Source organism: Acomys minous (assembly GCF_964271855.1).
Source record: "Acomys minous genome assembly, chromosome: 1".
Classification (NCBI taxonomy): Eukaryota; Metazoa; Chordata; class Mammalia; order Rodentia; family Muridae; genus Acomys; species Acomys minous.
Window position 1 is genome coordinate 147,999,515 of NC_140483.1, and position 27,758 is coordinate 148,027,272.

The following is a 27,758-nucleotide window of genomic DNA, read 5'->3' on the forward strand; positions in this document are numbered from 1 at the left end:
TACTCTCTATGAGGCTATAGATAAGGCCTTTGTTCCAAAGAAGGCCGAGACATGAGATTTGGGGTCAAAGGTCTTAGAGAGCTGTTGGTCTTAGAGATCATCTTTCAGCAGAGAACTGAATCTCAGTGGTCCTATTTCCTCATTTATTAAATGGGTAAAAATTACTTTGTAAAGGCAATTTTAAGGATAACAGGCCATGTAAATAATATATGATATGGAGTGGGAATAAGTATAGAATAATAAGTATAGAATACCTTTAATTTAAGTGAATTCCAAGAGACTGTGGTGAGTGTCGTCTCATCAGGCCACCAAGTCTAGACCAAGAGGGATGGGCATTTATATTTAGATGTCAGAGGAACAGGGGAGTGGAGTGATTCTAGGCAGTGAAAGTAGATAGTGCAGAGAGATGCATTGCCTGGGAGCAGTATAAAAACTCTATAAACATCTCTTGAGTCTTGGGTCTGAATTTGGGGCTTGTTTGCCTCCTCCAACCAGAGAAGTAGACGTGTCATTTGACTCTGGTGGCCGTGGGAGGCAGAGTGCTCTCTGAGCAGTAGAATGCAACAGGATCTCACTGTTTCACTGTGCTCACTCTGCGGGTGCCCAGTTGTGTCTGGTGGAGTCACAACAGTCAGCGAGCTCACTGAGTGTTTATTGGATGCCAGATCCTAAAATTTCAGAGCGGGCCTGATACAAACATAGAATTTTAAAACCGACAGTAGTCGGTGTGCTTCAGTGTAGAGAAGCCTTTCCCTTCCCAGGAATGAGACATTCCCTGAAGAGATTCAAACGCTGTGGTGTAGTTCAGTTGGTAGAGTATTGACTGGGATGGATGAAGCCATGGCTCTGCTCCCCATTACGGTGGTACACTTTTATAATACAACACCCTAGAGGTACATCCAAGAGATCAGAAACTCAAGGTCACACTCTTTGGCTATATAACATACATATAGTATGTTTAAAGTCAGTGTCTGCAAGAGGTACTTTCTCCGTGGGAGGGGGAGAGAAAGAGAGAGAGAGAGAGAGAGAGAGAGAGAGAGAGAGAACTTAAGGGAGCACATCTAAATTTCCTGGGACTAAGCAACCAACCATAGGTTTAGAGTTTATACCTTTTGGCAAACAAACAAACTGAGTGGCACCCATCTTTGACCAAACCAAACATTTTCTTTGTTTACCCAGACACTTGGGAAAAAGGTAAAGCAACTGGGAGCATCTCTGGGTCATCTTAAAGGAAAGTGAGAGATAAGGCCCAGGGCTTGACTTGTTTACCAGCTCTGTGGGCGTGGCTCAGCAACTCCCTGTTGTCAGAAAAATAAGGACAGTTCACTTTCCTCACAGCATTTTGTAGAGGCTGAACAAGATGAAGGTAAACACGCCGGTATAGCTCCAGAGAAGTAGCCAGCCTTCCTCTCTCCCAGCTGGGTCATTGCCAAGTCACAGGGCAAAGCTCAGCTGGGCTGGTTCATTTATTTCCCAGTTAGCCTCAGAGCCTGTTAGAAAATTATAGCCCCACATAAAAAGGCCTTCGGGGCCTCCTGCTAGTTTTGGAAATGTCTGCTTTCTCCCTTCTTAGCCACAGAAAGACTTGTACAAGTGTTGTCCCCTTGGGGAAAAAAACCCAACTCCGTTAATTAAGCCTAACCCCATTCTGTCTGAGGGCTGTAATTACCCTCCCAGGTCGATGTCTTGTCTAGCTTTCCCTGGTCCTGTGGGGGTAGCTAGTCAGAGCTCAGCCTCCTAGGGATAAAGATACCCGAAAGGTTGAGATCTTAAAACCTGCCCAGGGAGGAAGACTCCGGTCCCCAAGAAAGTTGTTGTAAATAATTAGTATGAGCTTTGTAGCATCTTTGAACCTGATGACAATGCCAAAGACAATAGCACAGAGGAAAACCAAGCCTCTGGCATTTCCCCAAGCATCTAAAATGCAGATGTGTGGAGGAAGCCTGGGGTCTAACCCTGAGTGCCTGGGCCCCCTCCACATTCCTATACACCCTGCTGAGTTTACAGGGCATTTAAATTCCCAGAGAGTTGATCTCTTTTGCAGAGTTAACTGTCCCTGGGAAACTTTGTTGGGCTTTTGAAAAAGGAAAGAATACGTTCGAAATCAAATTAAGCCAGCATTAGCAGTTCCGCGTTCCTCTGGGAGACAGGGAGAGGGAGAATGTGGTAAGAGGGAAAGTCCTGTTGCACCCATCCACTGGGAGGTTGGGATCGGTTCATCCTTCTGGCTCTCTGAATTACCACCTTAGCTATGCTATCTGCCCCGGAAAGGGGCTTTTCAAACCCGACACTAGTATGTCAGGCAACTCCAGTAAAACTTGCAAACACTGACTTGTACTGAGATTTCAACACAAGGACCCACAAACGGCAGCCATAAGCCAATAGCAAAATGGATTGAGGAAAACGTGTACTTGACAACAATGAAAATATCCTTTAGGGTTTTTTTTGTTTTTGTTTTTGTTTTTGTTTTTGCCAACAGGTAGGCTTTTGTTAGTTAGCAGAGGCGATGTTTCCTTACCTTTCCTTGCGTGCATGTATAATGAGGACCTTTAACTCAAAGGCCAAGAAGAACAACAAATACAGTTACAAATGGACTTTTCTATATCCATACAAGTAGAAAATCAGTGGATTGGTATAGTGGATGTCTTTGGTGCCCTGCCCAGATTTCCTGTAGCCTGGGGTCTCATCTGTCCCTCAGCTGCTACAGAAATTCTCTCCTAATGGCATGGCTTCCCTTCCAGGAATTGTCCTATAGGGTTATGCTCTGCATTCCTGCAACCGAAGTAGGGCAGATAGGAAGTTCAAATTCACGACACTGCTTCTTAGGAGTGGGGCCCAGCCTGCTGTTTGGCCATGTTTCCGGGTTCCTGTTTGGTCAGGCTGGGACTGTACTTGACCTGAAGCAATAATGTTTTTTTGTTATTGTTGGTGGTGGTGGTGGTAGGGTTTTTTTGTTTTGTTTTGTTTTGTTTTGTTTTTTGTTTTTGCCTCCTTTCCTTGCCCTGTTAGCCTTCTCTCCTCCTTCCTTACAGGATTCTTTGGTGCCACATTCCCCACAAATCAGTGTCAACCTTCCTGATGCTGTGACCCCTTGACACAGCTCTTCATGTTGTGGTGACCTTCAGCCGTAAAATTATTTTTGCTGCTACTTCGTAACTGTGATGTTGCTACTGTGATGGACTGTAATGTAAATAGCTGCGTTTTCCAAGGTTTTCGGTGACCCCTATGAAAAGGTCACTTGCAAGGGGTTGTGGCCCCCAGGTTGAGAACCACTGCCGTAAATGCATTTAATTTACTCTTGTCTCACGCTCTGTTTCTAGGAGACCTGACCTCCCACAGGAATGTGCCACTCTTAGGTGGGCACGCAGCTCAGTGGCAGTGCTAGGGTGTTGGATTCGGTTTGTTGCTTTGGAGACAAAGTTTTGCTGGGTAGCCTCTGCTGACCTGGAACTTGCTGTGTTGATCCAGGCTGGCATCAAACTTACAGAGATCTGTCTGCTTCCCTAGTGCTGTCGTTAAAAGCCTGCACTACCACTCCTAGGCACAAACTAAGTATTATCATAATTAGGGTCTTAAAAAACAAAACTGCTGCCTCAAGGTCACAAGCTATCATGAAATACACTTTAAAAATGCATATATGTATACATATTCCGCAGTGTAATATGCTTTTTGTTTATTTTGGTTTTTGAGATGAGAGTTCACTCTGTAGCCTGTGCTTGCCTGCAACTCACTGTGTAGTCTAGACTGGTCTCAAATTTGTGGCCAGTCTTCCTACCTGCTGGCATTATGGGCATACACCTCCCAGCTATGACATAAGGCCATTGGTTTTATAACAAGGAATTCATTGTACAGATTGATGATCTATACATGTGCCTAATCTCTCTTTCTCTCTGCTTCACACAGACCACACACACACACACACACACACACACACACACACAGAGAGAGAGAGAGAGAGAGAGAGAGAGAGAGAGAGAGAGAGTGTTCATTGTAACATTGTCTATACTAGGAAACAATGTAAAACAACTTAAATGTCTATTAATAGGGGACAAAGTAAACAAATAACATTCCAGCCCTTTGAGAGTATATACCATGCAGCCATTAAAAATAATGAGATAATACATACCACTTCATAAGTATGTGCTATTTTATTTTATATATTATTTTAAAATAGTTTAATTTCAATAGAAAACAAATAAACAGCTGGGTATGGTGGCACACACCTTTAATACCAACACTTGGGAGGCAGAGACAGGCAGATCTCTATGAGTTCAAGGTCAGCCTGGTCTACAGAGAAACCCTGTCCAGGACAGCCACAGCTGTTACACAGAGAAGCCCTGGAAAAACCAAAAACCAAATCAAACCAAAACCAAAACCAACCAAACAAACAAAAACACAAACAAACAAACAAAAACAAAAAACAAATAATGGGCTAGCTGTGTCTTTTCCTTTTTTTTTTTTCCCCCTCGAGACAGGGTTTCTCTGTGTAGCCTTGGCTATTCTGGACTCCTCTGTAGACCAGGCTGGCCTCAAACTCACAGCAATCTGCCTGCCTCTGCCTCCCTAGTGCTGGGATTAAAGGCGTGCGCCACCACACCCAGCATGTCTTTTTTTTATGTGGAATGACAGTCAGGATGTATTGTTAAATTTAAAAACGGAATCTTGCATTGTTCTTTCATTTGGGAAAGGATGAATGTTTGCACACACATGTGAATAATTTCTATAACACAGATTCTTTAGAATGCTATCCTAGAAACTATGAAGTGTTTTTGTGAAAAGGAACTAGGTGATTGGCTTTCTTTGTAACAATGTAAACATGCTCATATTTTGTTAATAAAACTGGTTCATTTATACAATATAGAAAAAAAATACCCTATATAATTCTGCTCACTTGCTTCTTAGCCTCTTGACTAAGGTCAGGAGTATACTTCTATGTATAGATGTACCATTGTACACATTTGGTTTAATTTCATTGTTGTCTTCTATCTGAAGACAGAATATTTCTCACAAATATGCTCACAAGGCACATGCATAGATCTTTATTTCAATTTTTTTAAATGGGTAGCTTAGTCTGGCCTCAGCCTCCTTAGTGCTCATGTTATTGGTGTATACAATCATTCTTGGTTTGTATTCTGACTTTTAAACCTGGTATTAGACGCTAAGTATTTTCTCATATCAATGAATTTATTCTCAGAATATCATTTATAACAACTGTTTATTTTCTATATAAACAGTTATATTATATAAACATAATATTTTTAGTCACTGTCAGACAGTGTAGATATCTCTCTGTATGTGTGTCTCTAATTCTCCCATTAAAATTGATTTCTAGGTGTGAAATCACTGGTCAAAGAAAGTAAATAGTTTTATTTGGGTTTGGTGACACATGCCTTTAATCCCAGAACTCAGGAGGCAGAGGCAAATGGATCTCTGTGAGTTTGAGGCCAGCCTGATCTATAGAGTGAGTTCCAGAACACCAAAGCTTCATAGAGAGAACCTGTACTGAAAAAAAAAGAAAAAAGCAAAGCAACAGAAAATAAATATATTATTAATAGCCTCCCCATAGTTTGTATGTGTTTACAATCCCAACAGCAATAGAAATGACTGTTAAAGAGTCCTCACTGATACTGAGTACAATTGACTGCTGTTGTTCAGGGACTTACCTTTTCTAAGTTTCCATAGCTTTGAAGTTACTCAGAAGGCCTCTCATGTGTGTGTTAAGTAACTCACTGCAGTAGGACTATGGAACTGTCAAGACTGGTCTGAGGAGGTTTACCTACCACCTTGTGAATCTAGCTGGGAGCCTGGAGTCTGCAATCAAGGTAGTGTCTTGGAGCAGGAGCTCATTGGCTTTCTTCCATAGCACGCTGCCTTTCAGCACCACCTCTGTCCCTCTACACAACTCATCATAGTGTTTACACTTACAGGTAATTTTAGCAGTAGTGGTTTAATATAGTGCTAACTGTACTTCTGGGTCATAATTTATTTTCTTTCTTTCATTCATTCATCCTTTCTTCTCTTTTATTTTTTTGTTTGTTTTTGTTTTTGTTTGAGAAGGTTTCCCTGTGTGACACCTTGCCTATGCTAGACTGTTTGTAGACCAGGCTGACCTTGAACTCACAAAGATCTGCCTACCTCTGCCTCCCAAGTGCTGGGATTAAAGGCGTGTGCCACCAATGCCAGGCTTCATAATCTATTTAAAAACTTATTTTAGGTGAATGTTTCTAGATTTACAGAGGGTCTTATCGGTCACTTATTTCTTGAGCTCACAACCCCATTTGCTTGAGTCTCCCCAGTGCTTGGATTACAGGTCTGCACCCTGTACCACCAGCTCCTGTTACTATGTTACTCTCTTATGCCCAGCCTCTGTTATTGATTTTCTTGAGGAAGTTATTTACAGTGACCTTCGATCATTTGTCATTTCCAGATTCAAGAGAGGGATGTCCAGAGTTTTCAGTTATCCTATGGGAAAGCAGCAGGACTTAAGTGCTTTCTGCACACAGAATCTCCAGCAATTAGGTGTCGACTCCTTGTGTCTCTTTCACACCCATGATCTAGGGGCACATGGGACCTTTACAGGAGGACTTTGAACTAGTTTGATAAGTGTACGATCCTTTAATATGTAGGGTATGGGTTCTAGTGTTGGCTAGCCCTGGCTAGCTGATAGTCTTCAGGCATTTCATGCCTTTGGCTTTCAAGTTTCTTCTTATCTCTAGGAGAAGGGGAAGTGGGCCTGGGAGCCTAGAGCCTTGTCTAGTGACATAGGAATGAGTGTCCCCAAGCTCGTAAGGTATTGGAAACTTTAATGTAAATACAACTCGTCCTACATTGGGTCTGACAGGATTATAAGGAGGCATAACAAAGCAACGATCCTCAGACCTAGGAGGGAGATTCTTCTGTTGCACTAGTTCACAGACAGATGGGGAAACTGAGGCATAGCAAGGTTGTTTAGCTAGCGAGTGGCACAGAGAAGATTCAGCCTGACTCCAAAATCAGTAGCCACATTGCCTACTGCTAGCTCCAGTCACAATAGTTACAGAGCATGTCTTTAACGAAAATGAGAAAATGAAATATTATGATTTAATAATTAAATAGAATTTACTTGGTAAAAAAAAAATTCCAAAACCCTCACTCTGTAGAAAACACCTTCAGAGGTTATAAAAAGAAAAGAAAGGCTGGGCCAGGTTCAGTCAGAAGATACCAAAATGCCTGCCTTGTTCTACTGCTCTGTGAGACTGAGGAGGAGACACGGGTACCTAGGAGGAAAAATTACTTCCATGAAACACCGTGCTGGGTAGTGCACTTATATTCCAAGGGAAGCCAAGGCATGCTCTCTTTGTTAAACGGTGCACACAGACTTAAGTTCGAAACCCAATAATCAAATGAGATCCAGAGGAGTTGGCTGTAAGAAATTTAAAAGTTGAAAAGAGGGGGCCTTAACAATGCAATTTCATGGCTGGTTTTTTAGGACATTAGTAATAAGCCAGCAAATAGTCACACTGCTATTGCATAATGGCCTTCAAAACATCAGAACTGCTTCGGGGACATTCTCTTCATTCCTTGTAGCAATTGGCATGTTTGGCGACCAGGATAAATATGGTTAATGAGGAGTATTTGATAACAAGAAAGAAAAATTAAGGGCAAGGCCCAGGGTTGTTTACCTAGCAGCCATTTCAAGCACAGTGCTGGCATGTGGTGGTAAACATCTTTAAATGGATAAAAAAAAATTCACCAAGGTGCTCCTGGACCCTGAAAGAAAAAAATCTCCACTCAGTTGCTCTCTGTCTGTAACTTTAATATAATATAATATCAACAATGCGATTTGTCTTAAGTAGCCACACATGGTAGGCCAACTCTATTGCTGTTAAGGTGAGATTTGTTTAAAAGTTTGTGTTTCTGGGAACAACATTATCCTATTACCCTATTCCAACTTTGCCTTCTGTTCTCATTGGCTTTGTTGGTCCCCAGCATGGTTGGAGTTTGTATTCTATGTTACACATATATGAGTTAAGATTCTTCTGTTTTGTTTTGTCTTGACATTTCAGTGAAGTAGAAGGGCCCAGATTTTAAAATGTGTCACGAGTTAATGGTTCTGAGCTGTCTTTCATCTAGAGGAAGGTGGATGATTCTAATAACCATGACTTATTTTAGCACTGACAATAGCCCTGCCTTCCCTGTTGCACAACAGGGATGTGGTTTTTCTGAGCAGGCTTGTGCAAAAGGGTCAAAACTGTATTGTTCGTTGTATGAGTGAGTCATATCCTTTGCTCCTTGCTCATGAAGGATTGGATTTTAAACAAATGATGGAAGACACTGGGGGGACCTTATGAGATGAATGGGATGTAAATCTGAGCCATCCTGTGACTGGGTCTGAGTGGGAGGAGGGGGTGGGGCTACATTAATGGAAAAGACCAAAACCCTTGCAAATGACTATGATTCAAGGAAGAATGTGATCAGAGCACTCAGTTCCTACCAGAGGGAGAAATTAGTTGTAGTGAGATGATGTTGTAGTCCCTAGAAAGGCGGGCCAGTGGCTACAGCTATAATCCCAGCTCTTTGGAGGGGGAGGCTCTGGAGTTCGAGGCCATCCCTGGCTTACATAGCAAGTTGAGTAAGCCTGGGCAGACTAGGGTTCCATCTTTCTCCAGATACTGGCTAGGTTCTGCCACCTATGAGACTGCCAGGCAGTGGGCGTTCAGAGATCAAAGAGGCACGTTTGTGTTCAGGGAAAAGCTTTCAATTCAGCTGGGAAAGAGAAACTTACTTTTTAAAAAAGAAAACTCAATACATCCCTGCAAATACTGTCTTAGGTTGAAGAAGAAACCATTCCTGGAGGCAGAGGGTAGAGCAGCTAGTGCTGCCTGGGGACCCCATGAAGAGTTCTCAAGAGGAGGGTAAATCAAGTTTGGAAGAGAACTGGCACCTGGCCACCCCACAGCTTAACAGGTATGTGCAGGGCCCAAATATACGTGCTGTCTGCTTGACTTATATAATAACCCCATGGAACATTTACTATTCTCTTCCTGGTTTACAGATGGGAAAACAGCTCATAAATTCAATAACTTGAAAATTGCCCGAAGCATGGTGCTAGTAAACGAAGAAGAAATGGGAATTGAACTCTGATTTCTATTGATAACCTCCAGTTGCCCAAAGGGAAAAAGAAGAAAGTTCCCAGAATGGAATTTGGAGGTTTAGAGCTATAACTCCCTGCTCTAGCTCTTGCCTAAGATGGAGTTTGATCTCTAGCAAGGAGAGAGAGAAAGAAGGATGGAGAAAAGGAAGAAATGGAAGGAAGGGAGGGAGCAAGAGAAGGAAGAGGGTGAGGGTAGCATGAGTCTAGTAGTTTAATGACAGGCTAGGAATCACGTCAGCCAAGCAGTAGTACCAAGGTTTAGATAGGGATTTATATCCCTCCAGAGGTTACTGTACTGGAGGCTTGGTTCCCAGGGTGGCCCAGGTGGGAGGTAGTTGAATCTTTAAGACTGATGAGTCGACTGCATATACCTTATTGTGGTGTAGCTTGGTGTTCTTGTGGGAGTAGGAGGTGTCTCTGACTCTTCTGCCTGGGTTTGGGACCCTTTTCCTCCTACTGGGTTGGCTTGTCTGTCCTTGATATGAAGGTTTGTGCCCAGTCTTACTGCATCTTGCTAGGACATGTATACCCCTGGGAGGCCTGCCATTTTTGTTTGTTTGCTTGTTTGCTCTTATTGAAGGGAAACAGAAGAGGAGTTGATCTGGGGGAGAGGGGAGGGGAGGCCGATGGAGGGCCTAGAAGAAGTGGAGGCAGGGGAGTGCACACTCAGGGCTGCTGCCCGATCTCTTTAGCTATAAGCTAAATAAACCACTCCATTATAAGTACCTCCTGCCAAGTATTTCATCATAGTGATACAAAGATGGTCAATATGCAGAATAGATTTTCTAGCTTATAGACTGCCTAAGATTTCAAAATACAATGAGATAATTGTGTGTGTATATCATGTATACATTATACATAAAAATAATTTTTATGTTGGATATATAGAATATATACCATTATATACCAATGTCTTTGAAAAGCACAGATTCTCTAAGTAGTTTTAATTTGCATTTCCCTGCAAGGCTAATGATACTAAACACTTTTCTAGGAAGGATGGTATGGGGATTTTTATTGGGACTGCATTGAATATGTACATTAATTGTTTTTAGTTTTTATAAAATTAATTCTATCAATCTATCTCTTAATCTTCTATTATCTTCCTTAATTTTTTTCTTCAGAGTGTTTAAGTGTTTATTGTAGACTCTTACCTCTTTGGCTATAGTTACTCTGAATTTTCAGGCTTGCTGGTTGTTATTTCAAAATATAGATGCAGGATGGGGCTGGTAGGGGCACTTGCCGTTAAGCCTGATGACCTGAATTCAAGGCCTAGGACCTATATGGTGAAAAGAAAGAAAAAGCTAACTCCCCCAAGTTGTCATCTGGCCTACACATATTTTCGGTAGCGCCTATGGCCACACACACACACACACACACACACACACACACACACACACACACACACACTAATTAAAAATTTCAAGATGTTTTATTGACAGAATAAATGATGCTTTTAAATGTTTGACAATATTCCTATTGCTACTCCTGTGATTATGTTGATTCTGGCTAGGGCATTCATTTCCTAGGACCACTGTAACAACACTCAAAGTAGATGTATTACCATACTGGAAATGTGTTCAGAAGTGCAGATGTCTGAACTCAAAGTGTCAGCTTGGTCAGCTCTTTCTGCAGATGCTGAGGGGAACTCCCCATGCTTCCTAGCATCTCGTGATTGCTGACTGCTGCAGCTAGTAGCTGCATCACTCTCTCTGACCCCATTGTCATGTGGCTTCCTTCCATATGCCCTTCTTCATCAGGGCATCAAGTCATTGGACTCAGAACCCATTCTAATCCGACATGACATCATTTTAATTAACTTGCACACAGCCTATTTCTATGTAATGTCACCTGATGAGGTAATTCTGTCCAGTAACTCAGTAAATGGAGGACCTCCTTTGCAACTCTGTATTCCTTCCTCTGAACTCTTGGTAGCAAATTAAATGTAGTTTTCAAATAGAAAAATGACACACATTGTGTACCACATAATCCTCTAGAAAGGTCAGGACCAATGCCCTAAATCAAAAGCATTGTTTCTGAAGTAAAACACATGCAAATCTATACCAAGTAAAATGAAGACAATACATAGTTCTGTTGTTTTATGCCCAAGCTTACTGCCAAACAAGAAAGAAAGCGCTTTTCAGTTTTCAGAACGTGGAGATTTGAGCCCTGGAGATTCTGTAGTTCTGAATGTGGTTCCTTCTCCACTGCCAGTGTTAAATCCCAAGTCAAGAAGACCCTTGGGGTGCTGGAAGACTGTCAGGGAACTACTTTTCTCTCAAACACGAAGACCTGGGTTTTGATTCCCAGGACCCATATTGTTTAAAAAAAAAAAAAAGAAAAAAAGGAAAAGTGTAATGCTATCACTAGGGAGACAGAGATAGGTAGGTCTCAGGATTGACCAACCAGTCTAGCCTAACTGAATTCCAAAGCCTGTCTGAATTCCAAACACTGGCTCAATACCCAGTGTTGACCTATGGCCTCATAGAGAATGTTCTAGCACATATGCACCTACATGGACACACACCACATGCGCTTACATACACAAATTAAATAAATAAATACAATCCAAACAAACAAGCCCAAAACCTGACTGTTAAAGCCACATGGGGCAAATAGTCCACGTATTGCCAACCTCTAATTATACATATGACACCAAATAGATGTTCAAACTAAACTCCAATGCTATTTCCACTCAAGTAACAGGTGCTTACTTCTAGAAATCTTCTAAAATCTCCCTGGTAGGCTATGTCTTATATGCATCCACCAAGCCTCACGGATATTTTCTGATATAGCTGATGCAGGCAGGAATCTTCAGCAGAGAGTCAGTGTAAAGCAGAACTTCCCTCAGGCAACCATCTGCTTCCTGGATTGCACTTGCCCTGTGTTCCTGTGGCCAGACAGAGCCCATCGCCACCTAATTTCCCACGTGTCCTCGGCAGCAATCCCTTTCATGAACTAAGAAGGAAATGTGCCCCATGTTGTGTTAAGTTCAGTTAGAGTTTGTTCTAGTTGTGGTTACAAAAATGCAAAAGTCATCTAGACTATTCACGTTTCAAGGTGGAAGTATTTAATATGCAAATGTTCTGTCTTTCAGGAAGTGATTTCACCGCCACTCAAACCCATCATTAATTGAAAATATTACAAATGAAAAAAATACATTTTGTCACTAAATACAGAGTCTCCTGTAAATCTGCTTATACATTTATTTGGGAGTAGCTAAGTATTATGACAGGAATATGCTTTGGCAGCGAACTGGAGTTCAAGGCAAGAGGATGTTTGCAAAGGCAAAGTGAGGAGGCTGGCAGAAGTTGTTGTGAATCAATTATTCATGGCTACCAGTCTCAGTACCTTTAGCGTTGTCTAAGTTTGGACAGGCAGTTCTTGGGCAGACATCTTTGTAGAAAGATTTTCTTTGTAAGATGATAGCCTTTGTGCAAATTTACCATACTGGCAGAGTCTTAAGATAGGTTTTTGCATCAGGCATATGTACATGAGAACACTGCATCCACACTCTCCTACATTTATTTAATACCTCACCTGCCTTAAATGTTCTTAAAACTTACTTTTGGGCCACGTGTTTTTAACAAAAACTCCATTTTGCAAAAGTGATGAGTAGCCTGTGTAAGGTGTTGGATGCCACATGATGGTTGTGTTGGCATAATTTGCACCAGCGTAAAGTCCAAAGGCAAAGCTGGAGTATCGGAGGTCACAAGTCTAGTAGTGTCTCATTACTGCGGTTATGAATAAACCACCCTCGAAGGCTTAAAATCACACAAAGTTAGCATCTCACAGTTACTGAGGTGAGAAGCTCAAGATGGGTCACAACAGCTACCATGGGCCTTTTCTTGCTGCAGGCTGGAGTGGAGAACCTGCCCCTCTGGTTCTGCCCTCTGGTAGTTGATCCATTAGTTGACACAGGGCGCCTTCCTTTGTCTTCAGAGATGTCACTTCAGCCAAGACACTAAATACTAAGTCTCTTGATAAAAGCCTTGTCATTAATTAAAAAAACAAAAAAAGCCAAAGGAAAAAGAACAAACCCCTCCCAGTGTCAGTTTATGGAACCATACAAATATATAAATTACAGGCTATGTCTATAAGCTGTACACTGTAGTAAGTTTATGCATCTTACATGGAACACACTTAGAACAACCTTCAGACACTTGTGAGCCAGAAGCAATGTGTCCTCAGGGCTGTGCGACCTTGTCTGTGGTGTCTTGTATGAGGGTGCCTCCCACAGTCTAAGGTATTCAAACACTTGGTCCCCTGGTTCGTGAAGCTGTTGAGGAGGCTTAAGAGGTATTGCCTTGCTGGAGGGACAGAGAGCTTAAAGCCTCTTCCTATTTCAAGTCTGTGCTCCCTTCTTCATGCTTAAGTTTGAAGATGTGAGCTCCTGCTGCCATGCCTGCTGCCTGCGGGCATGCTTCTGCCACGAGAGACTTCTATCCATCCAGAAGTATTAGCCAAACTAAACCGTTCCTTCTGTAAACCGCCTTGGTCATGTTGTTTTATCACAGCAATGGAAGAGTAGCTAATACATGAGCCATGCATGTGATTTAAAAGTTTCTAATTCTATACTTAAAATGCAAAAAAAAGGTAAAATTTATTTTAATGTTTATTGAACCCAGTATTTATAAAATACTGTCAGTTTGGAATGCATCAACCCTAAAAATTGCTAATGAAATATTTCTGTCTTTGTTTCATCCTAAGTCTGTATTCAAAAATCCAATGTATATTGACTCTGCATGCTACAAATGCTAACCTGTAGGCAAGATGTGCCCACCGATGCAAAAATGGTACAGATGTTACTAGGTAGCCAACTACTTTCTGGCTGAATTTAAGGCCCACATTACAGGAGAAAATCCATGCCTTGTACTGTAAATCTGATCAAAAGCCCATGGTTAGGGAGGTCATAGGCCTAGTGGAAACCTCCTATTTTATTTTACTAAATGGTCTTTTTTTTTTTTTTTTCAAACTACCTTCTAAAGATCTATTTGTACCCTCTGGTCTAGGCTTCTCCCAATCTTGGTCATAGAAGCTTCTTTTTGCACTAAGTGGCAGTCAATACAGAGATTCATAACTGGTCACAGTGTTGAGAGTGCCTACGGATGCTCAGCCCTAGATAGGAATCTTTATCAAGAGTCAAGGCTCTAAGAAAGGAAGAGGCAGTTGGTAAAATGTAAGGGATGGAGAGCAGAGGAGTGTCGTAAGATGCTGTCTTTGCGCATGATGTGGCTGTTGCACTCATAAGCCCACAGCACTTTAGCCACCTGCACAGGGCCCAGGTAAGACCAAGCCTACAAAAGCTGTCAGATTTCCAGCAGTCAGCACTAGGTGAGCTCAGTGGATTACAGTGAAGTAGCAGAGAACATGAAGGCAGGAGGGAAATGTATGGGACAGAGTCGGGGGTGGCAAATGATAAGGAAGACTTGGAGGTGGATATGATCAAGAAACAGTGTATATGTATATGAAATTTCTGAAGGCTATATATACAAAACATTCTTTTAAAAAATACAACTATTAGCCTGGCACAGTAATGCACACCTGTATTCCCAGCACTTGGGGAGGCAGAAGAAGCAGGCAGATCTCTGTGAGTTCAAGGCCAGCCAAGGCTAACCAGAGGAACTATGTCTTTAAAAAAAGAAAAAAAAAAAAAGACAATTATTGGTGGTACTAAGTGTTAATAAATATGTGTTTATAATGTCTTTGCATAAAGAAAGCTGTTTCTTACTTGCATACTCATTCTTTTGAAACAAAGTGAGTTTGTTTCATCCACTTTGAAAAAAGTCTGTAACTCGGGCTACACTAGAACTCAGTCTGTAATCTACTCTGGCCTCACACTGGCAGTATCCTCCTGCCTTCAGCCTCCTGAGTGTTGGGAATACATATATAATCCACTATGCCTGGCTATAATCTGTGTTTAAAACAAACAAACAAATAAACAAACCATGAATACATTTAAATTGTTTTTCAGGTAGGGTATTGTGTTGTCTGTTCCGGCTTTATTCTTCCTATGTAGCCCAGGATGGCTTTGAACTCCTGTTCCTCCTGCGGAGACTCTTCACATGCTAGGACCCAGATGTAAGTCACTGTGCCCAAACCAAATGCACCTTCTTGCCCACTTTATTTTTCTCTCTTTCTCAGATAAGCCATGGGGGTACAGAAATAAAGTGAAGAAACAAAAAAAAAATTTTTTTTTAGCAAGATATCTATTCTAATTACAAGAGAAATGAGAAACAGTAGCGCAGAAGACACAGAAGAAGATGGACCTTGAGGATATTGTGCTAAACATAACACAGCTCCGCTACCACACACATCTAAAGCACGCAACTTTGTGCAGAGAAAGCTGGAGGCTAGCACTGGGACCAGGAAGCTGTGTATAAAGTTTATGAGATGAAAGCACTATAGGGATCTGTGCAACATTGTGTTTCTAGTTAATAATGCAGCTTACATATGAATATTTAAGAGTTTAGGTGCCACATTACAGATGTGTTGCTTGCTTTTATTTTAGATGAGGGAAGAGGGAAGAAGAGAAGGGGCAAGGGATGAGGGAAAAAAAAAACCAGGAAGGAAGTAGAAGACATTCTGCTAGTTTAAAACAGGAGGTCAGTAGTGTGGCCTGTGAGATGCACCAGACCTCTGTCAAGGCATGAACAGACTGGGGTGTGGAAGGACACTGGGAGAAGTGCATTCCTGGGTTAGAAATTAGATTCCCATCTGCACTCTGTAAGAAACCTGAATTAAAAATTGAATTCGTTTTAAATAACCGGGGAGGATGAGTCTATCTGTGCCCACTGATAGAATAAGCTGCATGAACTTCAGGGACCTAAGTTGCATAAAATATGTCCTATTATGTCCTATCTAGAATTAACATGATACAGAAAAGAGAAAGAGCAGGCTCTGAGCGGAGTGGTGCAGGCTGTAAATGCCTCTTAACTCCCGCCTGCGACTCTGGACAAGCACTGAGGATTCTGTTCTTCAACTGTAACACCAACACCATAATATCTACTATATAAACTGCTAAACATACTATGAATGAGGTTATATACACACACATGATCACACCTATTATATATGGAGAACCTATATAATAACCATGATTTTTTTTTAATAATGCACACATACCAAACTTCAGAATTCATCCTGCTTAAGGGAGAGAACCATATTAACTACTTTCCGAAAGTGAAAACAGTAGATGGCTCAAATGCTCTAAACTGTACAGCCTCACCCTGCAGTTCAAACCCCTCAAGCTCTTAAATTTAAAGGTTCCTTGTATAAATTAACATTCCAATCAAATCAATAAAGATTAGGAGAAAATAGTAACATCCAGTTACTAGTACCGGGAATATGGAAAAATACTACCTTCATAGACTGCTAAAGGCAGGGTGAAACATCACAGCTCATGTAGAGAATTTGACAAGATCTATCAGAATTTTAAATGAACATTTCCTTTTGCTGATGAGTTTATTTCTGTTAATCAAGCTCCTAAATATTCTGCCATGTGCAGAAATGATGCCTATATAACCAGATCTATTGCATAATACTGTGTAAGGTCCAAAACCTGTAAGCAGTATACCAGTCAAAAGGAAACTGACCAAACAACAGAGGGAACAACCACACGGTAGACTCTGCGGCTCTGTGAAGACTGAGGTAGAAAATGTGTTTGGAGACAAGTGCTATTGGCATTAAGTTAGCATTTGCTGGAAGGCTAAGGTGGTTATTGCCTGAACATGTTTTTGAAAAAGCAAAGGTGATCTTTTCAAGGATTCAACAGGGATAAGTAAAGTGGGCAGGAGGACGGAAGCCAATTCTGGATCCAAGGCCTGACTTGATAGTTGTGCCTAACTTGAATTTCAGCCCTTGGAAGGTAGAGGCAGGTGAATCTCTGCCTGATCTACATAGCGGATTCCAAGACAGACAGGGCGGCATAGAGAGACTTTGCCTCAAAAGAATCAAATTAAGTAATAAATTAAATAAAACTCCGACTCCAAGACAGAACTGGTTATGAATGCTCTGCTGCTGACTCACTCATTCACTTACAATGTTTACTGTTTAGACATATATTGAGGACTTGTAGCTTGCCAGCCCATGTGTCCACATCCATGTGGAGCTATAGGTATGAATGCCACTCTCGCAATGGAGAACACAGTGCTTATACTTATTTGTCCATCAATCTTTCCTGGGAAGGCCACTGCTCTGAACAATAAGACAAAATGTGGTGAGAGAGATGAAAGAGAGTCTTGCAGCTACTTCAGTCAAGCTCAGACTATGTCCTTGAGCATCCTTTCTTTGCATCCCTCAGCTCTTCTTCCCTGTGTATTTGGCCTGATGCTATGTCTCCACAATGGCTTCAAGCAGCCGGTGATTAGATCATCCGTCCAACCACCACCTCAGAGGAACAAATACCCTCTTTAAAAATATCTCCTAGAATAAACCTCTGGATTGTTTCACATCTGCCCTTAACCCATACAAGGTGCTAAAGACACGGACCAGTCTGATTGTCCATAAGCCCCACCCAGAGAATGTGGACTGGGAGTCAAGGTGCTGTGCCCTATTAGGAGACAGAATGAGGAAGAGGGAGCAGATGGAGGAAAGACAGCTTTGACAAGGCAAATGTAATTGGGCTAACTGCCTGTTTGAGGTGGAGGTGGGCAAGACTCAACGGAAACAGCCTTGAGGCTGGAAGGGGGAGTTAGCCATAACAGATATATGGTTAGCTAAACATTTTCATTCAGAAATTACATATAACAACAACAAAAAAAAATACACTAAGTCAGCAGGCAGGAAATGATGAGAACCATACAATGCATATCACCCAAACCCCATCTTTCTAAGGACAAACTTTTTAATCAGCAGTGTTTTTACATCACAGAGTGACCATCTTATGGTTAGGAATTCAGGCACATTGTAGCAAACATTAGATGACTGCTGTATGCAGCAATGTGATACAATAGTTATGAGTGGCTTCTCTTTTTTTGTTGTTGTTTTTTGTTTTTGTTTTTTTGAGACAGGGTTTCTCTATGTAGCTTTGGCTGTCCTAGACTCGCTTTATAGACCAGGCTGGCCTTGAACTCATAGCAGTCCATCTGCCTCTGCCTCCTGAGTGCTGGGATTAAAGGTGTGTGTCACCACACCCAGCTTATGAGTGGCTTCTTAACAGTGGAGAAATATGAATAGTACTATTAATTACAAAAATGAATAGAACTAATTATATATTAAAAAGATGAAACCATTAAAATGTTATCAACAGCCATTCAAAGATGAACATTTTTCCCATTTATATAATACCTAAGCTATCAAAAAATGAATAGAATTGATTTTTAATGTTAGTGAAAATGAAACCAATTGTTTAAAAGTTATAGTCATAAATATTATAGGGCATTACAGTAAGTATCTCCAGATGTGTGGAATTGTCAGTTTTGTTCTTTGTAGTTTCTTATTGTCCAGTAGTAAGGAAGCATAGGTTTGAGAAAGGAAAGAAAACAATGAAAAATGCATTCTGAAAGGAAATGTCACTTTTGAGCATATAAATGCAACAATAGATTCAAAGCATTTTGGCTTGCTTCCCTAACCCTCTGCCGCCCAGCTCTTTGTATCTTAAAATAATAGACCATTATCGGGTTTTGCCTCATAAAAAGTCATCCCTTGCAGCACTGGAAGCCACAAACAGCAGGAAGTCACAGTCTTTGAGCTGTGCATTTGCAAAATGCATGAAGTCAGGAGTCAGCGTGAGCAATGTTCTTGTAAGATAGAGCAATGTGCTTAGCCCTCATCTGCAGAGCCAAAAATGTGGCTGATGTCGAGGAAGTCCAAGGGAATCTGTAGGTTTTCCTTCTGGAAACCAATGTACAAGGGCTCAAAAGATTCAAGAAATTTCATGTTCTATAAAATATATCCTCATTTTCAGTGAGATAGACGTTCTATGGCACAGGAAGATAGGTAGAACCCGGAGAAACACCGAGATTTCATTAATACCACCAAGTGATAAGCAGAGAACCAAGAGGAAGAGGGGTGGGAAGGAGAAAAGAGAAAAAGAGGAAGTGAGGAAATGAGAGAGAGAGGGAAGGAGGATGGAAGGAAGGAAAGAGGGAGGGAGGGGGAAGGAGAGAGGGAGAGAGACCTAGTATTTTTCTTCTCAATATGGCCCCCTTAATCTGGGCCCTGGTCATCTGTCTCTCACCAGATTTTAAAAAGTCCAGCTAGCCTGTCTCAGCACTCCACTCACTCCTTTCACTAACTTTGCAGAAAGTCAAAATGACTGTTTAAAGGCACACATAAGGACATTCCTGGATTCCTAGCATTCAAGAGGTTGAGCCAGGAGGACCCCAAAACCAGTCCTCTGAAAAGCAAAATGAAAGAAAAAAAAAACCCTGTTTTCCCTGTTGGAGGCCCCCAAGGCTGCTCCACTGCGTGGCAAATATAGTCTCTGCTTCTCTCTGTGGCCCAGAGTTTCTGCAGGGGTGGAGCTGCCTCCTTCTCGCTCCCCCCAGACACCTCTGCTTTTGCAGCTTCCCAGCAGACACACTGGCATTCTGTGCTTCCTCCAGTGTGTCAAGCATTTCCCCCCAGAGCTTTCCAACATCTGTGGGCTGTGCCTGGGAGAAGTTGGCCTTTTCTGCTCATGGTGTCAGCTGACTGTCATCTCCTTTGAAATGCCTGTCAGTTTAAGCCCTTCTCTGCCCGAGCGAACTCCTTCTGTTCTCAGACATTGCCCCCATCAACTTTTTTACAGCAGTGCCACAATTTATAATTGCACAAATCTGTCTTTATTCACTTAATTTATGCCTTCAGGAACAGTACAGGGCCCATCATGTCTGGTTAAATCACCTTTGTATGACTTCTGGATGTAGCTGTGGAATACTAATGACCAACACTTAGTAGGTGTTGAAAAAACCCTTTGTGAATGAATGAATGAATGAATGAATGAATTAATTAATTAATTCAATTCCATGGCTTATTGTTTATGTGTCTCTGCACAGGTCACTTAGCCACTGAAGATTCAGTTACTTTATCTGTACATTGAGAAAACTAGTTCTCCTTCTACAGATAAGTGCTTGTAGATGCCCTGCCCAGTAGCTGGCACAGAGTGAGGCTTCCTGAAACAACAGTTCTCATAATGATGTAAATTCTGGGTTGGAAAGTTCCTGCTGAACTCTCATCTGCAACTTGTGAGCAGATAGAGTTTACTTTTCTAACGGGCGATGTTGAAAGAGCACTGTGCTGGGCATGTAATGGATGCCGGATAAATGTCAGGTCAATGAACAGTGTCAGCCAAAACGAGTCAACTCTAACCTTTAAAAACATTCCTCATGTACATTGTTTATAAATTTGAAACATAGTTTAAATTTTAAATGTTATTAATAAAGTAGGAAAGTAATGTGGCATATCCATACCCTACATAGATTAGGGTGTATAAACTATTGATTTGTCACATTTGTAGATGAAATCACCAAGGCATCAAGGAAAGGGAAACGATGACAACTGCTACAGTCTGAGTGTGACCTCCAAAGGGTCACACGTCAGAAGATTGATCCAGTGGTGTCACTACAGTGATGAAACCTCTAAGAAATGGATCGCAGTGGGAAGCAATGAAGACATTGGAGTACAGCTCTCGGAAGGGATTGATGCTGGTCTCAAGGAATTGACTAGGTCCCACAAGAATGGGATGTCAAACAACTTTGGCTATACCAACTATTCTCCTTTTCTTCCTCCTCCTCCTCTTCTCTCCCTCCCTTTCAATGAGATCTCTTCTTCATCACTGTGATATCACCCACCATGAGGCCACATACCAGCATCATGCTCTTCAATCTCTATGAGCTAAGGGTTAGAGTATCAAAAAGGTATGCTCCCTACAGACCTAGGAAGTAGCATTACAAACAACAATCAGGCAAAAGAAATGACTAGGCAAAAACATAATACACTTTCATATATGCACACACATACACACAGCACAGAAGAATAGATAATATAAACAGATGTAAAAAAATAAACTTTAGGAGGATGAACTCCTGCCTGATAGTTTAAGAAAGGCCTCATGGAAGAGTTGCCATTAAACATTAAACTGCCTTTTTAAATAGCAAATAGGAATTTACTATTTAGTGAAGAAATTTCTAGACAGAGACATCATATTGTCAAGGCCGCAAAAGCTCTGATGACTGAACCAGGTGTAGACAACAGTAGATAAGGACATGCAGAGAGGTGCAGTCCAATTCTATCTATAAAATAATTGTTCTTGAAACAAGAATAGACTAGAATATGGAGGTGCTCCACTAGAAAATAGCACTTGTCCAGACCAGGAAAAGTCTGAACCAAAGGACTGCAGAGGGCAAATGCATCCCACAGCCAGAAAAGAGATGAACAAAGAGGGCTTCTTTCTGAGTTCTTTGTGGCTGCTGGTTTGCTTCTGGGTCTAAACTGAGCCCTATATATCCCAGGCCATGTTTCAGTACCTTCGTATTTCTTGAAGGTACAATATCTCACAGTGGTACAGTGGATTCTAAACCAATGTTTCTGAGTGGATAAATGCAGGGTGAGGGTGAGAAAACTGTTAAATATGGCTACAGACTTTCTATCTTCGGTACCAGGATGCTTGGTTGAATTAAGTGAAATTCGGTGAAGAGCAGTTTGGGGTGGAGGGAAAAGGCTGGAGCCATATTTCAGACATGTTGAGCTTTAAGGGTCTGTGGAAGAACCCAGTAGCTGTTGGGTATCTAGAGTTAGAACTCTCGGGAGAAGTATGAACCAAAAAATAGGCAGGAAGGGACAGGAGGGGAGTGCTCTGGAGAATGAGTTGGAATAATTAATTAATCTACCTATCATGAATCAATCAATCTATCATCTATTATCTATATCAATCAATCTGTCTATCATCTATCTATCATCAATCAATAAATTAATCTACCTATCATCAATCAATTTATCTATCATCTATTATCTATCTATAATCTATCATCAATCAATATATCATCTATCAATAAATTTGTGTATGTATCTATTTATCATCAATCAATCAGTTAATCTATCTATATCTAGTATCTATCTATTTCTAGCATCAATTCATCTAGATATCACCTAGCTATAATCTAGCTATTATCTATCAATCAATTTATCCAAATAACTATCAACCTATCATCTATCTATCTATCTATTTATCTATCTATCTATCTACCTATGTATCACCTACCAATTACCTATGTATTACCTAATCTCTCTGTCATATATCCTTCTCTCTAATTTTCTATTTCTTTCTTTATCTCTATCTACCTCTCTTATTTTTTTTTCTCACCTACCTGTGCTCTTCCCCTGCTTTTACCTAAGTACCAGTTTAACTCTCCTTGAATGCTGGAAGACTCGAGTTCCTGGTTGTTTTGCTAAGGCTTCTGGGATTTGTTCTTCCTGCTTAGGCTCTAGAAGACTCGCAGATGCTCCTCCCACCATTCTTCTGTCCTTTGCATTTCTTGTTTTCCAATTGGTTAAGAAACCCACACAGGGTGATACAAGAACTGTGTAGTCTATGTCACAGGGTAAAAATATGACATGTCCAGAAAAGCAAAGCATACACTCTGAACATTCATGTACAGAAACCAGAGCACCAATGTTTCATAGGCTGCTTGAAACTTCCCTGCTCTCCCAAACAGGTACAAACTAAGCACCCACTTCAAATGTCCAAAAAGAGCCCAGTGTTGATAGAAAGATGACATGACTTAACCTTGTCAGTTAGAGGGTTTCCTTGTAATTCTCTCACTCATAAAAATAAACATGACCTTCCATTTGGTAAAGGCCATTTTTATTTCAGCAAAATGAAATTGTTTTAATAAAGCACTTTGGGTCATCCCTTAATAGCAAAGAGAAGACATAGACAGTCATCTTTAATTTTATTAGGTGAACCTAGCCACGGAGCTGCCAAATGGTGATCTAGGCTTGCATACCCATTTCAAGGTGTTGTAGAACAGTGTCTCAGAATCCAGAGGCTGAATGCCTGGTTCCCTCCATTCCTACAATCAGGCTGCCAAGTCTTACAGTGTTCCTAAGCAACTGCCGACCCATGAGAATAATCTTGCAAGAAACTTTCGATTAGAAGAGGGGAAAAACTTTTAAGAATCTTGGATTTTTTTTTTCAAAGGCATTTAAACTATCCCTGATTAGGAAGCCAAGGTCCAAGAGAGGTTAAGTGCCAAAGTCATACAGATATGGAGAGGCGGAGCTGGGAGCGAGCCCAGAACTTTTTGTTCACTTTGCAAAAATCATGGCAATTGCTATTTTTAGAAGAAGTAACATTCATGTCTAAGATTCTGTGGAATGTATCAAACTGTCAAACTCCATTAAGGCAGAGGAGCCCTACTTGAATCCAGGTCTGTGGGATGAAGGCTGATTAAGACCAGGTTTGTATTGTGTGGAGCTTGATGTGTCCACAATTGCTGCCCAGAACGTCCCAGAGTTTCATTACTTGAGGGGACTTTATTGCTTATGCTTTTAGTCCCCTCGACATCCCTGGCACACAGAGATGCAGCCTTTGTCTGGGTAGCAAAGGGGAGGAAACTGTACTCTGACAGCAACTCATCTTACTTTAGGGCTGCTGAGACCCAGACCCCAGGCTTCTACTTGCTGAGGAGGCTCTCCTTGCCAGGAAGCAGCATCTTGGAAGGACTTGAGAAAAGCAGGGAAGAAAACACTGGCAAGTCTGTGAACAGCCAGTTCCACTCCTGTGGTTAGTGCCCACACAGCCATAACTTTTCTAGTTTTAGTTCTTTCTGATCACACGGAGAGATCAAGCCAGCAACCATTCTGGAAAGGTATTCTAATGTGTACAGATAATGCTGAATGGAGTCTTTGGGATGAAGACATCAGATGCTGGACCACAGACCTTGACTGAATGGATCTAAGGATTCACAATGAAGAGTGCCCATCTCAGTTTTTAGCTATCACCTGGGAAAGAACACATGGTAACGGCCTCCAAATCCCCCACTCCACCAACTGATGCTCAACAGTTTTGAGAGGTGTTTAGCTTAGTTTGAAAGTTAACTGAAGTCTGTTGGTAGGAATAAGAAAACTGATGGTTCATAGTCACAAGATCCAAACAAAACTGCCACATTTTTATTCTCTTCTCTTGTCTCAGACTTTTTTTTTAGTGATGTTAGTGTACCCATAATGGGGCTTAGAACAATGTTCGGAGTGTGTATAAGTCAGTAACTGCTCACCACAGGGCTAATGTCACCGTGAATGGGAGTTAAATTTACTCTCTTTTCTGTGGGGCTTGAGGGCCTTTGATGGGCTTTGTCTTCACCAGACTCACTCTAATGGGCCACACCTACACAGGTCAGAGGGTCTATATGAGGATGATGATATAGTGTTGTAAATGCTGGCAGTGATTTTGAGACATAGAGAATGAAACTAATTCCACAGATTGATATATTTAAAGTGCTTAAAATAACAAATTTTGTTATATTTGTTTATTCCAACTCAAGAAATGGGGTATATCAGAAGCCATTGAATTATGGACATTAAATGGGTGAATTATATGGTGTGTCAATTATATACTAATAAAGTTTCCTTAGGAAAATGTCTATGAAACCTTAGAAGTTAATCCCCAAACATCATTTTATAGCTGAGGGAATCAAGACCCAGAGAGGGAATGGGGCTTCACAAGGTTGTGTCTATTTTTTCCTGGCAAGAAATACTTAATTTTAGTTTGATGTCATGTATATATTTTGCCACAAGAAAAAAAAATATTTCATTTTGGATTTTGCCATAGAAACTGGTGAAAACTCATTGCATCTTGATAAATCTCAGTGAATAAAATTATAAAATGTGACTGAGTTATTCCTGTTTTCTTGATACTCTGACAGCTAAAGAGGGCTTGAATATGAAGCAGCTGAATAATTCATTTTCTAATAACGAACTTTGGCATGAGTTGAAATCTAAAACCAAGGAGAGAAATCACAGTTCCCAAAAGAGAAGGGAAAAGATGGCAGCTGTGCCACGTAAGCTGTAACTTACCCCTCATTGGGGCTTTTCACCAAGAGCCCTCAGGGCTTTGGCCTCCAGTCCATTGCCAGAAGAAAGTCACTAGACCCTAAATGGTATGGACTAGGAAGAGGTCAACCACAGCCAGTGAGCAACTTACCTCAGTTCTCATAAACTAAGGAGTGAATGGGCTAAGTGAAGAATTGAGGTGACGCCCTCAATAATGCAAGTTAGAGGCATTCATGTGGATAAATAAAGTGGAAATGTAGGGTTGTCGTTTCTCTTTGGCTTTTAAACACATGGGTATGTGTTTATGTTAGTGTGTGTGTGTGTGTGTGTGTGTGTGTGTGTGTGTGTGTGTGTGTGTGTGTAGGTGTCTGTGGAGTCTAGAAAAGGGCATTGGCAGTTGTGAGTTGCTGGATTCAGTGCTGGGAACCAAATTCGAAGGAGCTACAAGATTTCTTAACCACCGAGTCATTTCCTCTTTACTGTTTAATGCTGGGAAGCAAAGCAGGGCCACGAGCCTTCTAGGCAACAACTGTACCACTGAGAGCTGCACTCCAGCCCTACAGGAGAGAGTATAACTTAAATTCCCAGGCTATTTGACTAGCCCACAAATTCTCAAAAGTAGTGTTGTGACACACTTAAGTGTTAAAGTGATTTGAAAATATACCTTTTTAAAAAAATTCTAAAGTGCCAACAGTTGAATTAGTTCTTTTTTAAAAAGAGTAATTCTAGTGTTAACTTCATAAAACCAAAGTCATCCTACATCCCAGATCCTCCTGGGGATTGCAGTCTTGACTCAGTATAAACACAGCAGAATGCAAGCGTGTGTTTACATTCACCTCCGTGAAGCCAAATAAAATTATTACGATCAAAGATTGTGAAGAGCCTTACTGAAAACTATAAGAATAAAAACAACGGGGTGACGGGACAGAATAAACAAAAGTGGATAGATTATCACATTTCACAATATCAAAAATAAATATAGGGGTTGGAGAGATGCCTCAGTATTTCACAGTGTTTGTGGCTCTGCCAGGGAGCCTGAGTTCTGTTCTGCCGGCTCGTAACTGCCTGCTCTTCTAGCTATGTTTTCTTACCTCTTGGAAATTATTATAGAGATCTTATCTAGGGCTCTATATATTGACTTAATTCCTTTCTATTTAATTTTCCCCTTTTTAATTCTGTGGACACACCTTAAACATTTGGTGATGCTCACTTCATGGTTAACGATGGGGAACTAAAAAGGAGTTTGCATGGATAGGGCTTGTTGAATGGTGATCTTTGCTATTAGGTAAGCTGCTTTTCTTCATAACAGGTGCCAGGATGGCCTCGCCTCTGCATCCTTGAGGTCCACAGCCAATGACTCAGTCAACAGAGGATTGAAAACATTGGGAGAGAAAAAAAAAGTGTCTGTAGTAAGCATACAGATTTATCTTATTATTCCCTAAGCAAATCCTTAAAACACTGTATAGATAGCATTTAGCTTGCCTAAGGCATTACAAATAATGTGGAGATGATTTTTTAAATAGGTATGAGGATGTGTAGGTTAGATGCCGGCACTAGGCATTTCATAGGAGAGACTCCTGCATCCCAAGGGTCTGCTCTCTGCAGGGGCTGCTGGAGCCACTCTCCTGCACATACCACAGACAATTGTATATTCAACAATTTCACCTGGAAACAGTTTCTCCAGAGAAGAATCCTTTTCTTTTCTCCTTGTAAAGTATTTTCACTGCTACTGAATTCCTGTGACGGAGTAGTTGCAGGTTTTCAAAAAGAGTCTGGTGACACATGGATGAGCCGCTTGTTCTCAGAGCGGTAGCTATTAGGATAGTCCTCCCTCTCAGGTGTCTGCCCCTAAGCCTATGGGGGTAGATGTTCTCTGTCTTCCTCAGACAGTCTCGCCATATCAGCGGTTTCATCTTGTTACAGCACAGAGACTTTCTGCTCCCTGCTCTGGTATAGACTCATTCAATTCTGTTTTTCTGCCACATGTACTGAACCCTGTCAGGCCAGATATGGAACAAGATGCCATCTCCTCATTCTCTGCTTTCCTCAGAGGAGCTCTTTCTTCATAAATGACACTGTAACCAAGTCCAGGAAACATAAGAATGGGAAAAAACAGTAAATATGAGTTTTCCTAACTCACACAGGGCTGAAAAGTACTGTTCTTGATTCAGAGTTTTCAGTTCACTTTTCCTCCATTCCCACTTTGCTGCCTTTACCACCCGTGTCCACTGGACTCTGAAACAAAGAATAAGATCCCTTTTTCTTAGTCTTCACCTACCAGGAGATTGGGACAGATGTGAGGACATCCCACTGGGACTCTAGGTAAAAAAAACATAGGAGATGGGGAAATAGAAGGACCCAGAGGGTCCTAGAAATCTACAAGAAGAACATCATGATGGGTGGATAGGGGCCTAGGGGGTTCTGCTCAAACTATTGCACTAACCAAGGACAGTACAAGTAGTAAACATCAAACCCCTACTCTGATCTACCCAATGGACAAGACATTCTCCACAATTATGTGGAGAGCGGGGACTGACTGTGACATGAACTCTGGTGCCCATATTTGACCACTTCCCCTTGGCAGGGAGGCCTGGTGGCACTCAAAGAAAGTATAAACAGACTACCAAGATGAGACTTGATAGCCTGTGACCATATA

The 27,758-nt window shown here is 41.3% G+C and overlaps 2 long non-coding RNA genes across 3 annotated transcripts in view; one reads left to right on the top strand and one right to left on the bottom strand.

The window, feature by feature from the left end:
- The window catches only part of LOC311592181, a 55,632-nt gene extending 30,687 nt beyond the window's left edge, over positions 1-24,945 (top strand). The window contains exons 2-3 of the long non-coding RNA XR_014777329.1: positions 8,811-8,946; positions 20,571-24,945. This is a non-coding gene — a long non-coding RNA (uncharacterized lncRNA). The remainder of the gene's footprint in view (positions 1-8,810; positions 8,947-20,570) is intronic.
- LOC311592247 overlaps positions 1-27,758 on the bottom strand; it is a 120,233-nt gene that overhangs the window by 15,742 nt on the left and 76,733 nt on the right. The gene's annotated exons all lie outside the window — the stretch shown is intronic.